At 33.7% G+C, this 13436-nt stretch overlaps 1 long non-coding RNA gene across 13 annotated transcripts; it reads left to right on the top strand.

The window, feature by feature from the left end:
• The first annotated feature begins 7151 nt into the window (after positions 1-7151).
• LOC147397967 (uncharacterized) lies at positions 7152-13436 on the top strand. 13 transcript variants are annotated; one of them, XR_015179700.1, is made up of 10 exons: positions 7156-7655; positions 8984-9080; positions 9218-9257; positions 10503-10578; positions 10719-10755; positions 10950-11089; positions 11167-11273; positions 11431-11536; positions 11657-11817; positions 11968-13436. It is a non-coding gene; the product is annotated as an uncharacterized LOC147397967 (long non-coding RNA). The 13 variants fall into 13 exon arrangements; XR_015179699.1 differs by having other exon boundaries at positions 9210-9257; XR_015179698.1 differs by having other exon boundaries at positions 8984-9091.

The raw sequence follows: 13436 nt of genomic DNA, 5'->3' as shown, positions 1-13436 counted from the left end.
CGCTAAAGATTGGATCTAGAACTTATCCGATAAGTATCAGATCAGATCACAATAGTAATATCCAAACCTGATACTATAACAGTAGGATTGGGTCCGGATTGGACAAAACCCGATTTGATGTACAAAATCTAAATAAACTTCATATATTTATATAATTTCTAACATATAATCGGATTGGGTCTCCTTATCAGATTGGGACAAGGTCAATCTAGATTTGATCTTATAAGATATAAAATTGGAACCTTATCTTGTTAGATCATTATTGGAATCAAAATCATCGGTTTAAACTTGAAGTTATTGGATTTTAGGTCTGATCTGATCCATTGACAGCCCTACTTAGCATCATACCAATTATATTATGTACAATATTTTTAAAAGATAATATCTTTATTTATTAAAATATTTTAGACACGATTTCTTCGATGCAGGTTCAAAGCTTTAGATAGACTAGAAGAAAAGTCAAAAGTAAGACAAGATCTAAAGACCCACAACTTGATAATAAATGTCTCTATGTAAGTGGAGTTGTTTGAAAAATAGGGTTCATGTTGCTCAGCTAACATTTGGGATAAGGCATAGAAGTAATTTTATTATATTTAAATATTTATTAATAAATTCTCAACAGTAGCATTATTACTATTAAAATTATATATTTTTCATATATGTCTAATTCGAGTTTCTAAACATGGTTTTCTTATCATCTAATATAATGAGGAGTACTTTGGTGAAACTCAAAGGCTCTATATAGATAAGAAAAGAGATGAAAACATTTTTCAAGCCCATTTTTGGGATAAATGTGATGATTATGATGTTGACTAAGTGGGTAATGTAAGCAGTAGATGGACATGAGTTCTATATATAATTGGAACACAAAATGTTAATCCATGTAAATAGTAGAAAATAAGACACAATAAAGATTAGGGTATTTTAGAAATACTCCATGTTAAATTGGTGATATTCCCCCCCCCCCCCCAGTCATGGTTGTGTTTTCTTGATGATTTAACAATGAAATTTTGAATTGTTTTCTTCCAAAATGCTCTTAAAATACTTAAATTACTAAATCAAAATTTCACCATTAAATCATTAGGTAAAAGCAATGTTGACTTATGATCAAGGGAGGTCAAACTAATCATGCATTTTGCAAGGGGGTAAACCTAATATCACAAATTTAAATGGAGGGTGTTTCTAAAATACCATAAAGATTTAAACAGAAGATAGAACCTCTGCCCTTGACTGATAGCCCATTGGGGACCCGCAAGAAGAGAGATCCCTTTGGAGTAGTGCTCGTTCCACATTGCTTTTGGTTATTATGAATCATTATTAAGATTTTCTTTAAAAGATGATGAAGTGGTGTAATTGATAAAATTAGGGTTAGATAAGAAACCAAAGATGTTATCGGCATTGTTGCATTAGGGAACATTTTCTTAAGCTGCAACATCACAAAATTAGCGCCATCCTCATCAAATAACTTCTCTATGTCATAAGCAAACCATTTAGCCGTCATATAGTCTACGATTGAGTGGCCAATAACATTGCGAAGATTGAAAAAATAGCCACAAGCATAAGATGTTGGTGCAACGATTCCTAATAATTCCATGTTCGGACAAAATATGATTTCAAAATGTAAGGCAATCTTGTTCTCGTAGCTAACATCGAGATTAGAAATTGCATCAAGCTTCCATTCGGGTAGTTTTGGTTCAAACTCAATCAAATTGGCCTTGAGAAACCCTAGGGTAACTGTTATAATAGTAGCAGCCGCAATAAGGTTTCTTCCATCCTTGAGAGTTAGCATTACTCCATTACACTAGTTGGAAATCGTTTTGACCCTACTTACCAAAATTGAAAAAAGGATTAATAAAATCCAATAATAAAGAAAAATTCTTAGATAGTAACCATAATATAATAATGTAGTTGACATAAAGATATTGATGTATGATTTTTAAAATTATGACACTCTAGGGTGACATCGTCGGAAGAACAACTATTGGGTTGAGGCATTTAAATTCTTGTGAGAGAAGGCTTTGATTGTGATGTGTGTCTCTATTAGTGTGTGTGTGTGTGCCGTTTAATTAAGGTGTGGAATCATTTTTTTTTGTTTTTGTTTTGGTGGGACATGTTGTGCAGAAATTTAAATATAGCCTTGTGGAAAGGCATATAGAGATTTGATGTCAGGACATGGGGAGCACGTCCAATCCTTCCTTAAGGTGTGGAATCTAAAAGGAGAATAAATGCTCTCCTATAAGCAATGTTATAAAAAAAAGGCAGTAATGTATAATTTACTGAAATATCAGATTGATTCGGTGTGAAGTATCTACATTTGTTGGAAGTAATGTTCAAGTTGGAGGTGCTAAAATAGTGAGGAAGAAAAAAATATATATATATATGGGAAATGTTCAGCAACAAACATTTTGGCAAAACATTTTTCAAAACATGGGTTCGACGTTTTGGAATGGGCTGGTTTTTGGTGAGGATGATCTCTACAATGAGGAGATCATCATCACCAAAAATCAGCCCATTTCAAAACTTCTAATCCCATAAAAAATGATTTACAAAAAATGGACGGTCCACAATTTTTCAACTTGTAAACTGGGGCTAGAAGTTTTGGAATGGGCTGATTTTTGGTGAGGATGATCTCCTCACTGTAGAGATCATCCTCACCAAAAATCAGCCCATTCCAAAACCTCTAACCCATGTTTTGAAAAATGTTTTGCCAAAATGTTTGTCAAAATGTTTGTTGCTGAACGGGACCCCGTATATATATATATATATATATATATATATATATATATATATATATATATATATATATATATATGTATATATATATATATATATATATGGGTAGCGTTCAAGGGCAAACTTTTGGCAAAACATTTTTCAAAACATGGGTTAGAGGTTTTGGAATGGGCTGATTTTTGGTGAGGATGATCTCTATGGTGAGTAGATCATCCTCACCAAAAATCAGCCCATTCCAAAACTTCTAACCCATGTTTACCAGTTGAAAAATCGTAGACCGTCCATTTTTTGTAAACTGTTTTTGATGGGGTTAGAAGTTTTGGAATGGGCTGATTTTTGGTGATGATGATCTCCTCACTGTAGAGATCATCCTCACCAAAAATCAGCCCATTCCAAAACCTCTAACTCATGTTTTGAAAAATGTTTTGCCAAAAAGTTTGCTAAAAAGTTGGCCATTGAACGCCCCCCTATATATATATAGGGTCCCTTTCAGCAACAAACATTTTGACAAACATTTTGGCAAAACATTTTTCAAAACATGGGTTAGAGGTTTTGGAATTGGCTGATTTTTGGTGAGGATGATCTCTACACCTTAGAGATCATCCTCACCAAAAATCAGCCCATTCCAAAACTTCTAGCCCTATGTTTACCAGTTGAAAAATCGTGGACCGTCCATTTTTTGTAAACCATTTTTGATGGGTTAGAAGTTTTGGAATGAGCTGATTTTTGGTGATGATGATCTCCTCACCGTAGAGATCATCCTCACCAAAAATCAGCTCATTCCAAAACTTCTAACCTATATTTTGAAAAATGTTTTGCCAAAATGTTTGTCAAAATGTTTGTTGCTGAACATTTCCCATATATATATATATATATATATATATGGACAGCGTTATTACGACCCCCATTACGACCCCCTTTGCGACTCACCGTTTATCTTATATGGGCAAAAATGTTTGGAATGGGCTGATTTTTTGTGAGGATGATCTCTGTGATGAGGGGATCATCCTGGCAAAAAATCATCCCATTCCAAAACTTCTAACCCCATCAAAATTGATTTACAAAAATTGGACGGTCTGTAATTTTTTAACAAAAATCGGACGGTCTAGAAGTTTTGGAATGGGATGAATTTTTGCCAGGATGATCTCCTCACCAAAGAGATCATCCTCACAAAAAATCAGCCAATTCCAAACATTTTTGCCCATATAAGACAAAACGGTGTGTCGCAAAGGGGGTCGTAATGAGGGTCGCAGGAACGCGACCCTATATATATATATGGGAAATGTTCAGCACCCTAAGTTTTACCACCCACTTTAACAAACGTTTTTTGTCCTACATGGGTTAGAAGGTTTGGAATGGGCTGATTTTTGGTGAGGATGATCTCTATGATTAGAAGATCATCCTCCCCAAAAATCAGCCCATTCCGAAATGTTTAGCCCCATGTTTACAAGTTGAAAAATCGTGGACCGTCCATTTTTTGTAAATCATTTTTGATGGGTTTAGAAGTTTTGGAATGAGCTGATTTTTGGTGAGGATGATCTCCTCACCATAGAGATCATCCTCACCAAAAATCAGCCCATTCCGAAACTTCTAACCCATGTAGGACAAAACGCGCTTGTTAAAGTGTGTGGTAAAACTTAGGGTGCCGAACGGGACCCTATATATATATATGGAAATGTTCAACACCCTAAGTTTTACCACACACTTTAACAAACGTTTTTTTGTCCTACATGGGTTAGAAGTTTTGGAATGGGCTGATTTTTGGTGAGGATGATCTCTATGATTAGAAGATCATCCTCCCCAAAAATCAGCCAATTCCGAAATGTTTAGCCCCATGTTTACAAGTTGGAAAATCGTGGACCGTCCATTTTTTCTAAATCATTTTTAATGGGGTTAGAAGTTTTGGAATGAGCTGATTTTCGGTGAGGATGATCTCCTCACCATAGAGATCATCCTCACCAAAAATCAGCTCATTCCGAAACTTCTAACCTATGTAGGACAAAATGCGTTTGTTAAAGTGTGTGGTAAAACTTAGGGTGCCGAACGAGACCCATATATATATATATATATATAGGGTCCCGTTCAGCAACAAACATTTTGACAAACATTTTGGCAAAACATTTTTCAAAACATGGGTTAGAGGTTTTGGAATGGGCTGATTTTTTGTGAGGATGATCTCTATGGGTTAGAGGTTTTGGAATGAGCTGATTTTTGGTGAGGATGATCTCTACGGTGAGGAGATCATCCTCACCAAAAATCAGTCCATTCCAAAACTTCTAGCCCTAGTTTACACGTTAAAAAATCGTGGACCGTCCATTTTTTGTAAACCATTTTTGATGGAGTTAGAAGTTTCAGAATGGGCTGATTTTTGGTGATGATGATCTCCTCACCGTTGAGATCATCCTCACAAAAAATCAGCCCATTCCAAAACCTCTAACTCATGTTTGAAAAATATTTTGCCAAAATGTTTGTCAAAATGTTTATTGCTAAACATTTCCCATACATGGAAATGTTCAGCACCATAAGTTTTACCACACACTTTAACAAACGTTTTTTGTCCTACATGGGTTAGAAGTTTTGGAATGGGCTGATTTTTGGTGAGGATGATCTCTATGATTAGAAGATCATCCTCCCCAAAAATCAGCCCATTCCGAAATGTTTAGCCCTATGTTTACACGTTGAAAAATCGTGGACCGTCCATATTTTGTAAATCATTTTTGATGGGGTTAGAAGTTTTGGAATGAGCTGATTTTTGGTGAGGATGATCTCCTCATCATAGAGATCATCCTCACCAAAAATCAGCCCATGCCAAAACTTCTAACCCATGTAAGACAAAACACGTTTGTTAAAGTGTGTGGTAAAGCTTAGGGTGCTGAACGGGACCCTATATATACATATATGTATGGGGTCAGGATCAAGAGCTATATGAAAAAACATATGTAAAAACAATGTAACATTAATAAATTTTCAAAATATAGGTTAGAAGTTTCGGATTGAGTTAATTTTTTGTGAGGATGATCTCTATGATGGGAAGATCATCCGCAAAAAAAAAAAATCAGTCCAATCTGAAACTTCTAACCCCATTAAAAGTGATTTAGAATGTGGACCGTCGATTTTTTGTCAACTTTTTTCAATAATTTGTAAATCACTTTTGATGGATTTAGAAGTTTCTGATTGAGCTGATTTTTTGTGAGGATGATCTTCTCATCATAGTGATCATCCTCGCAAAAAATCAACTCAATCCAAAACCTCTAACCCATATTTTGAAAAACCATTGTTTTTTCATATGTTTTTACATATGGCCCTTGAACCGCCCCCATATATATATATATATATATATATATATATATATATATATATATATATATATATATATATATATATATATATATATATTGATTACAAGATAGCTTTAGATTGTACAAAAGTGTATGGAAGAAAATCAAACAATGAACCCCAAAATTTTGGGATAAGTCATTGATGATGTTGATGCACTTGCGTGTGCCATTTTTACTTCAAGTGGATTATAAGTACTCCATAAATCAGACTGCAAATGGAGGGATTGGAAAAGGACTTCATTCTATTTCTTTTTTTTCGAAAGATGCAGGTTTGGATTTAAACCAAAAAAATAAAGAGAGAAGAAATATGCAAACATACCTGTGATTCAACTGTATATCTATATCTTTTGTAAGATCCTTTATAACAAGGTAACATCCTTGTACCATATGCCCAAAACCATTGAAAGGAACTTGCCCCTACACTGAAGGAAGGATCCTAAAAATAAAAAAACAGTTCGACCCAAACCGACACTTAACACCCATACCCATAATACCATACAAGGTAGAAAAAGACTATGAAAACCACTCGCATGCAAAAATACACACACTTGCAAAGTAAAATACCATTTATTATTGAAACGCTAGAGTTTAGTCGTAGGCATGCACAATCATCCTCTCTCAGTTTAAGGTGGTTGAATAAAAATAAATAAAAAAAAGTTTGAGGGTTATTATTATAAAATTTGAAATTATAGTCTAATGAAAGGGTTGTTGTTAAAAATATAAAAATTAAAGGAATAAAAGATGAAAAATAATAATGTGGATTAAAGTGATAAAAATGGAAAAGAATAAAGTTAGAGGGGTATTATTAAAAAAATTGAGATTAAAAAGATAAAAATAATAAAATAATAAAATGAATTACATGAATAAAAGAATAAATATAGTAAAATTAGAAATAGTGAAAAATTAAAGAAAGAAAGTGGGAACTGTCACTATGTCACATTGAGAACGAAACGGCTCGACTATTGCGATCAAATCAATCGTTAATTGCAATGGTTCATGAAAGTCGTTTGTGGCACAATTATAAGGGCTTTGGTTTCGTTCTTTGGTTGTGTGTTGTCTACGCATATAACCACTCATTATTTGAGATAGATCTTGGCCGTTGAAAAAAACACATGGTCACGATATGTAATTAGCCATAATTTCTTATTTTGTTTCCCCTTCCCCTCTTTCTCTCTTCGCAGACCTGTAAAAGTTCAATCCAAAACCCTCATCCCATCTTTCATTAAAACACAACAACGATTTGAAAAGCAAGAGAGACGAAAATCAAGGTACATTACATACCCAAGATCCCCAATCGATTTGAAACAGAGCTTCCCCAACAATTATCTTCCAATCATTTGAAAGAGAGCTTTACTGAGCTCCCATGATGATCGAGATATTTCTTTAAAGGCTTTGACAGAGAGGATTGTGTGAGAATCAATGAAAGCTTGAAGCATACATCAATTTTGAATTGAGATCAATAGTTTCTAATGGGGGATTTTCTATTGGAGGACTTGTAATCTTCGTTAGTTTCTTCCTTAAAATCTTCATTAAAACTACCTTAGATTGCTCCTTTTCAACCTACTTAGTTTTCGTTTCCAACAGGTAAGGTGTTACTTATTTCTCTTTCTTGTAGTTTCATCTTTTGAGATTTTTCCATTCTTTATTATTAGTGCTTTTTTTTTTTTTGGCAAATTAAATTAAATTTGGTGAAATTGTTTAATTATACGATATTAAGAGATGAGTGGTTTTGATGTTAAGGCAGATTATGTATTTAAAAATTAGATTTCTGATGTTAAAATGGAGGAACACCGAACACCCTTGGTTCAGAAAATTAAGTCCAAATTTTTGGGATAAAGCTTTGGTGATGATGTTGATCATTATTAGGGTGATTTTAGCTATTGTATGTGGGACTGGGCTCGAAGGTGATTCTCAGAAATTTTGATTCTCGATTCATTAGGAATCAATTGATTTTCAAGAACATTGTTTTTCCCATACATGTATTTTTTATTTTTTTTCTTTAATATTGGGGAGATAATTACTATGCATTCAGAAATTTCTATTCTATTTGTCTCTTGGTGTATGTTTTTATGAAAAATCCACAGTAATCCAAAAAATGCAATCATATATATGTTCAATTGAAAGCCATATCTTTTGTTTATTCTAACATATTTATGTCCTCGTCTTGTTCATAGAAATTTGAGAATCATCAATGATGTTTAAATTTATTGTCATTTTAAATTGTAATACAGACCTAAGAAAATCCACATACAATTTCTTTTATTACTCTAAAGTCTAAACTTTGTTCTTATTTACGAACGGTTAAAATAATCAGTAACATTAACTAAACCAAACCACACATCCATATTATTTGGCCTCTGTGTTCTACCTTTTCTTCTACCCTTTCGACAAAGTTTTAAGTTTGAAACTCCAATATTTGCAGAAAATTTCAGGTTGTGCTGATTATTTGTAGGCAGGCATCTTTTCAGCAAAGTGTTATTTTGCACTCTTACCACTATGTGAAAACTGAAAATTTTGATAAGCCAAAGCCCTCAAATTTTAGAACGTGAATTTTGACGGCCTCTAGCTGTTGAAAATTTTGATGACCCCCAATTCGATGGCTTAGAGCCATCAAATTTCTCCCCATCCTCCATTAATTTAGTAGTTTCAATTCATCGAAAACGAAAATTTGACTATGAAAAATTTGATGCTTTGTTCCGTCAAATTTTATGAAATTTGACGGCCTTGGATCGTCAAATATAGGCTTTTTTCACGTTGTGTTGCATCCTCAGTTCTTATCATCACTTGTCTTAATTTAAGGTCTGATGCATTACTATGTTGTTGGCCCTAAGTATCTTAGTTTTGTGAGAATATTGAAATATATTTTACTAGATTGATGATGTTAGTGAAGTATGAATGGAAATCCACTACAGGAAAATGAATTTATAGCAACGAAAATTAGCCACTGTCGCCCACTAGCCGTCGTAATAGAGTAGCTACCGACAACTTACTAACTCAGCTGTCGCTATGGTATTCTCTTGGTACTCACTCCCAACTATCAACCTCTCTCTCGTTTGAGGCTCGAAATCTCTTAATGCTGCCACCATCGCCTCTCTCTCATTTTTTATAACTCTCTTTCTCTCTCTCTCTCTCTTTGAGGTTCGAAGTGTTTGCTGCCACCATCACCAAAAAAATCTTGCAAACTGGGTAAGAATTTTTTTTATTTTTTCTGTGATTCTTCTCTGTATTTTTGTGTGGGTTGATTTTGGATTATCTCCAATTTCTCTTTCGTTTCCTCGATCAGTGACCTTAGAATCTTCGCCACCATCTCAAACCCTAAATTACATTTGGGTTTCAATTTTTTACTCACGTTGTGTGATTCTCGACACAATCTAAGTTAGAGGGATGGATTCAATAAACCATTTTGATATCAAAATAGCAGAAATTTCTCTTATATGTATGTGATTCTTCATTCGTATCCTACCTCTGTCACACTTAATTGAGCTTTAACGCTTGGATTTCTTCATGATTTGAACCTTTTCCAGTTGAATTTGAACTCAGATATTTATTTTTTCAGTCAAACCAATTAAATCGATAACATTACTATCCTTGTGGCTGAATCTGTGATCTTGATTATGAATTCGAAGAGTTCGAACATGTATTTGGGTTTAGAGTGAAGTTCTGGTTGGATTTTGATCCATTTGTTGTAAAGTTTAGAGTCTTTAAGTTCAAAATTGATTGTGAGAGTTTATTTGATTAGATTCGGTTCGGTGTTGTTTGATCTAAATTGCAGTATTTGCAAATGAGTGGTGTTTTCAAACTTGGCCAAATGACATTTTGGTGAATTCTTTTCTTTTTTATCAGAATTTCAAAAAGCATCTAGGTATTTCTTATTCTTCTTTAAGAGCATAGCATTTAACATTAATCCATTCCTTTTATTGTTAAACGGAGTATACCTAGATGATTTGTTCTTGTTTCATTCATATAATTTCTAGTTTTAGTCCACAAGAGATATTGAATTATTGTTTTGGTTGGAGGATTTATCAAACATTAATGTAAAGAATTGCTAACAATATGCTTATAAAAGATATTGAAGACAATAGGGGAACATATTGGAAGCAATGTGGAAGGCAATAAGGAAATGGTGTGGCATAGATTGATGAAACTTTCAAATACAAGTGTTGTTGGAAGTTGAAATAATCGGCAAATGCTAGAAAATCACTTTGATTTGTTTATGTGCGGATCAGTATTCATCACAGTTTCTATGGACCACATCTACCCATTGGTTTTCTCACTTTTCTGTATGCCACTATGTTGGACTTAAGAAATTTTATTTTGCATGCTGTGCTTACATGCTCTTCAAACTTCATAAAGTTTATCATGCTATTCTCCATGATATGAGTACTTGCATTTTTGTGTTGGAGTTAATTCTTTCTTCAACTTTTTATATAGAAACTTCGCTAAAAGGCAAATGACGTGGTTCCGTAATGAGCTTATTTATCACTGGCTTGATGCTTCACAACCCTTGGTAAGTCAACCTTTGTAGTCCCTTTCCACACCCTTTTCGGTCTTCCTCACACCAAAACACTCACTAATGCCTTCATTTATTTTCATTCTACTTGTCCAAACCATCTCGATCTTCTTTCCTTGATCCTTTTCATGATGCAGTGCTAGGTCTCTTAAAATGCCTCCAATCACCTAAAATGTAAGAACATATCTTTGTCAAGTTAGATCTGAAACAAATTCTAATATTAGAGTTGTTCTGTTGTGGGGTCTTTTCTATTTTTCTTATTCCAATAAATTTGGTATAGTTTTAGTTTCTTTTATATAGTTTCTTATATTTATGGATTGAATGAAGTAAATTTCAAATAGAATCTGTGGCCAATACATTTTTTGTAGGAATTGGTGCTCGACTTCATTTATGATGCATACCATGACCAAACAGGAAACTTGGTGGTGCCAGAATAACTTAAAATGAAGAAAGATTTATCGAGTCGGAGGGAAATATCTGAATTGAAGGTTTATTGTACCAAAAATAGGTAAAATCTGACATAACTAATACCATGTAGTTCCATTACTTAAGACGAAGGGCTCAATAAGTTCTTGGCATTTGCAGAACAATACAATCGCAATGCACTCAATTCATTTGATCATATTGTCAAGGGGGACATAGCTAAGATGTCCTCACATTTGATTTTGAGAGATCCATTGGAAGAACCCCAGGTATGCTTCATTGTTTGACTTCCAGATGTGATTGTTCTTTTCCTGTAACATGTATCTTTAAGCCATCTACGTAAGTTTGTAGCTTCGTATGCTTATGTTGTTTTTTACAAGCACTTTAACCATTCAATTGAAATAATTGTTTGGTATACCCTCCCAGCCAATATTTGTGGAAGAAAGGGACCAATTGAGCACTATGGAGGATTTTGATGAAAGATCAATTTGAACCAGTGATTCAATTCCTCTAATGGCATCATACAATAAAGGTTATTTATTTATTTATTTTAATAGTTGGTTTTTAATATATGCACATTTGATGTTTATTCAACCCATAAAAAGCAAATTTATTATATGTAACTATTCTTCTTATTTTCATTTTGTGCCAGGCAAGATGCAACATTCAGTGTGGCTTGTTGAAATTGTTGGTTCCAACCTTGAAGCTTCCAATGCAAGTTCATCTGAAGTAGTTCCGGCTGCAGTATTATCGAAACAATTCTCTTTCCGAAGGATATGGCAAGGAAAAGGTGCCCAGTCTTCTGCTAGTAAGGTGCATGTTCACTAACTCTGTTAAATTGATATATTAATGAATGCTTGGGGAAAATTAGAGTAGCTATAGATGTACTTCTCCTCCTCAATTCGAAATCGAGTGTTCATTTTTTTTTTCCTATAAAAGTAACAATTTCTATGTGATCTACAGGGTTAAGAAGACCTCTTTGATGAATCAGTATCCTTCGGTCCATATCTGTTGGAAGAATTTTTTGGATGATTTCTTTTAGTTAATGTAAGAAAGAAAATACTATTTAATAAACATGGATGCATGTTTAAATAATTGTTCTTGTTGTAAACTAAAAACACTTTACCTAAACACCTTGTACAATTCAAGACTTCTAGTTTAAATAATTTTTTACTTTTCATCTACCACCAAAGTTAGAACAGAGATTTACTGTTTTGAAAGTTATGTGTTAGGCTGATGAATCAGTGTACTGAAAATTACTAAAAATTAAGTACTTAAACTGCTCTCAAATTTTCTTCCAGAATTTTCTCTCATTGACCAATCACTTTTGCTTATTCAATACCCATGGCATCATGCCATTAGTTCATCATCTTAGCACGTTACTTTCACAACAGCAAATCTCAGTCCCAAAGTTAGCTAAATTTCCACCCTTTTAGCTGTTGGAATCTAATATAACTTGATATGATGGAAAATACCTCTACTCCTAACAGCCGTCGTCTATTATTCCGTTAATTTCCTTTTCTATGAGTCTTATGTCCAGTATCCAAACATCCCTTTCTCTTTAGATAGTTCAAAAAAAAAAAAAAAAACCACAACAATGGGTGCTTGCTGTTTGCACTACACAAAAATGTTACTTGTTACCACCCCATAAACACCAATTTCAATTTATCTTGATTGAAGTTCTCAGCATCCTTGTTTTTCCCAATCACTTGGGTTACCCTAGATTATGGGTATGTCCTATGAAATGGTGCTTTAAAACCATTCATGTGGAACTGATTGATTTTATTTCTTACCTACTTTCTTCTTCTTCTTCATATGGATTTTATATGTTTATTTATTGTTGTTAATTATCATGTTGGTAAGTCAAGCATCTTTGATGCAAAGGTTGGAATTGCTTTGAATGAGAAGTTCGTGAAACTCGTGTCTTGGTATGATAATGAATGGGGTTACGGGTAATTTCACTCTCTAAATGCTTGTATTAATTATCACTTAGTAATCTATTCAACTGATGAAAGATGAGGATCTTGATAATTTTAAAGCCACAAGATTCGTTCCATTACATGTTTAAGATGCGAGTAAGTCCAAATATGATTATGATTGGAAATATGACAACCTGATTTCTTTTATTTTTGCAGCACACGTGTGATTGACTTGGTCGTTCACATGGCCTCTGTTGCGTAAAGTTGATGTTCAGGTTATATCTGAAACCTTCCCAATTTTCGGCTTAAAGTGGTTATTGGTAGTAATGCTTGCAGTGTCGTAGAAGTGGATGAATTTGAATAAAATTGAGTAAAGGAAAGCTCTATGAGTACTCCACTGATTCCGAGTAACTTCTCAAATTCTTTCAAAATTTTCTTTTATTTTTTCTTGTATATATCTCTTCTGGATTTCATTTGAGCTAAATTTATTAATATTTGAAAGTTTCATGTATC

This window comes from Akebia trifoliata, chromosome 7 (assembly GCF_017979445.1).
Source record: "Akebia trifoliata isolate Shusen 1 chromosome 7, ASM1797944v1, whole genome shotgun sequence".
NCBI classification, from domain to species: Eukaryota; Viridiplantae; Streptophyta; class Magnoliopsida; order Ranunculales; family Lardizabalaceae; genus Akebia; species Akebia trifoliata.
This window is presented reverse-complemented; position numbering and strand designations above follow the sequence as displayed.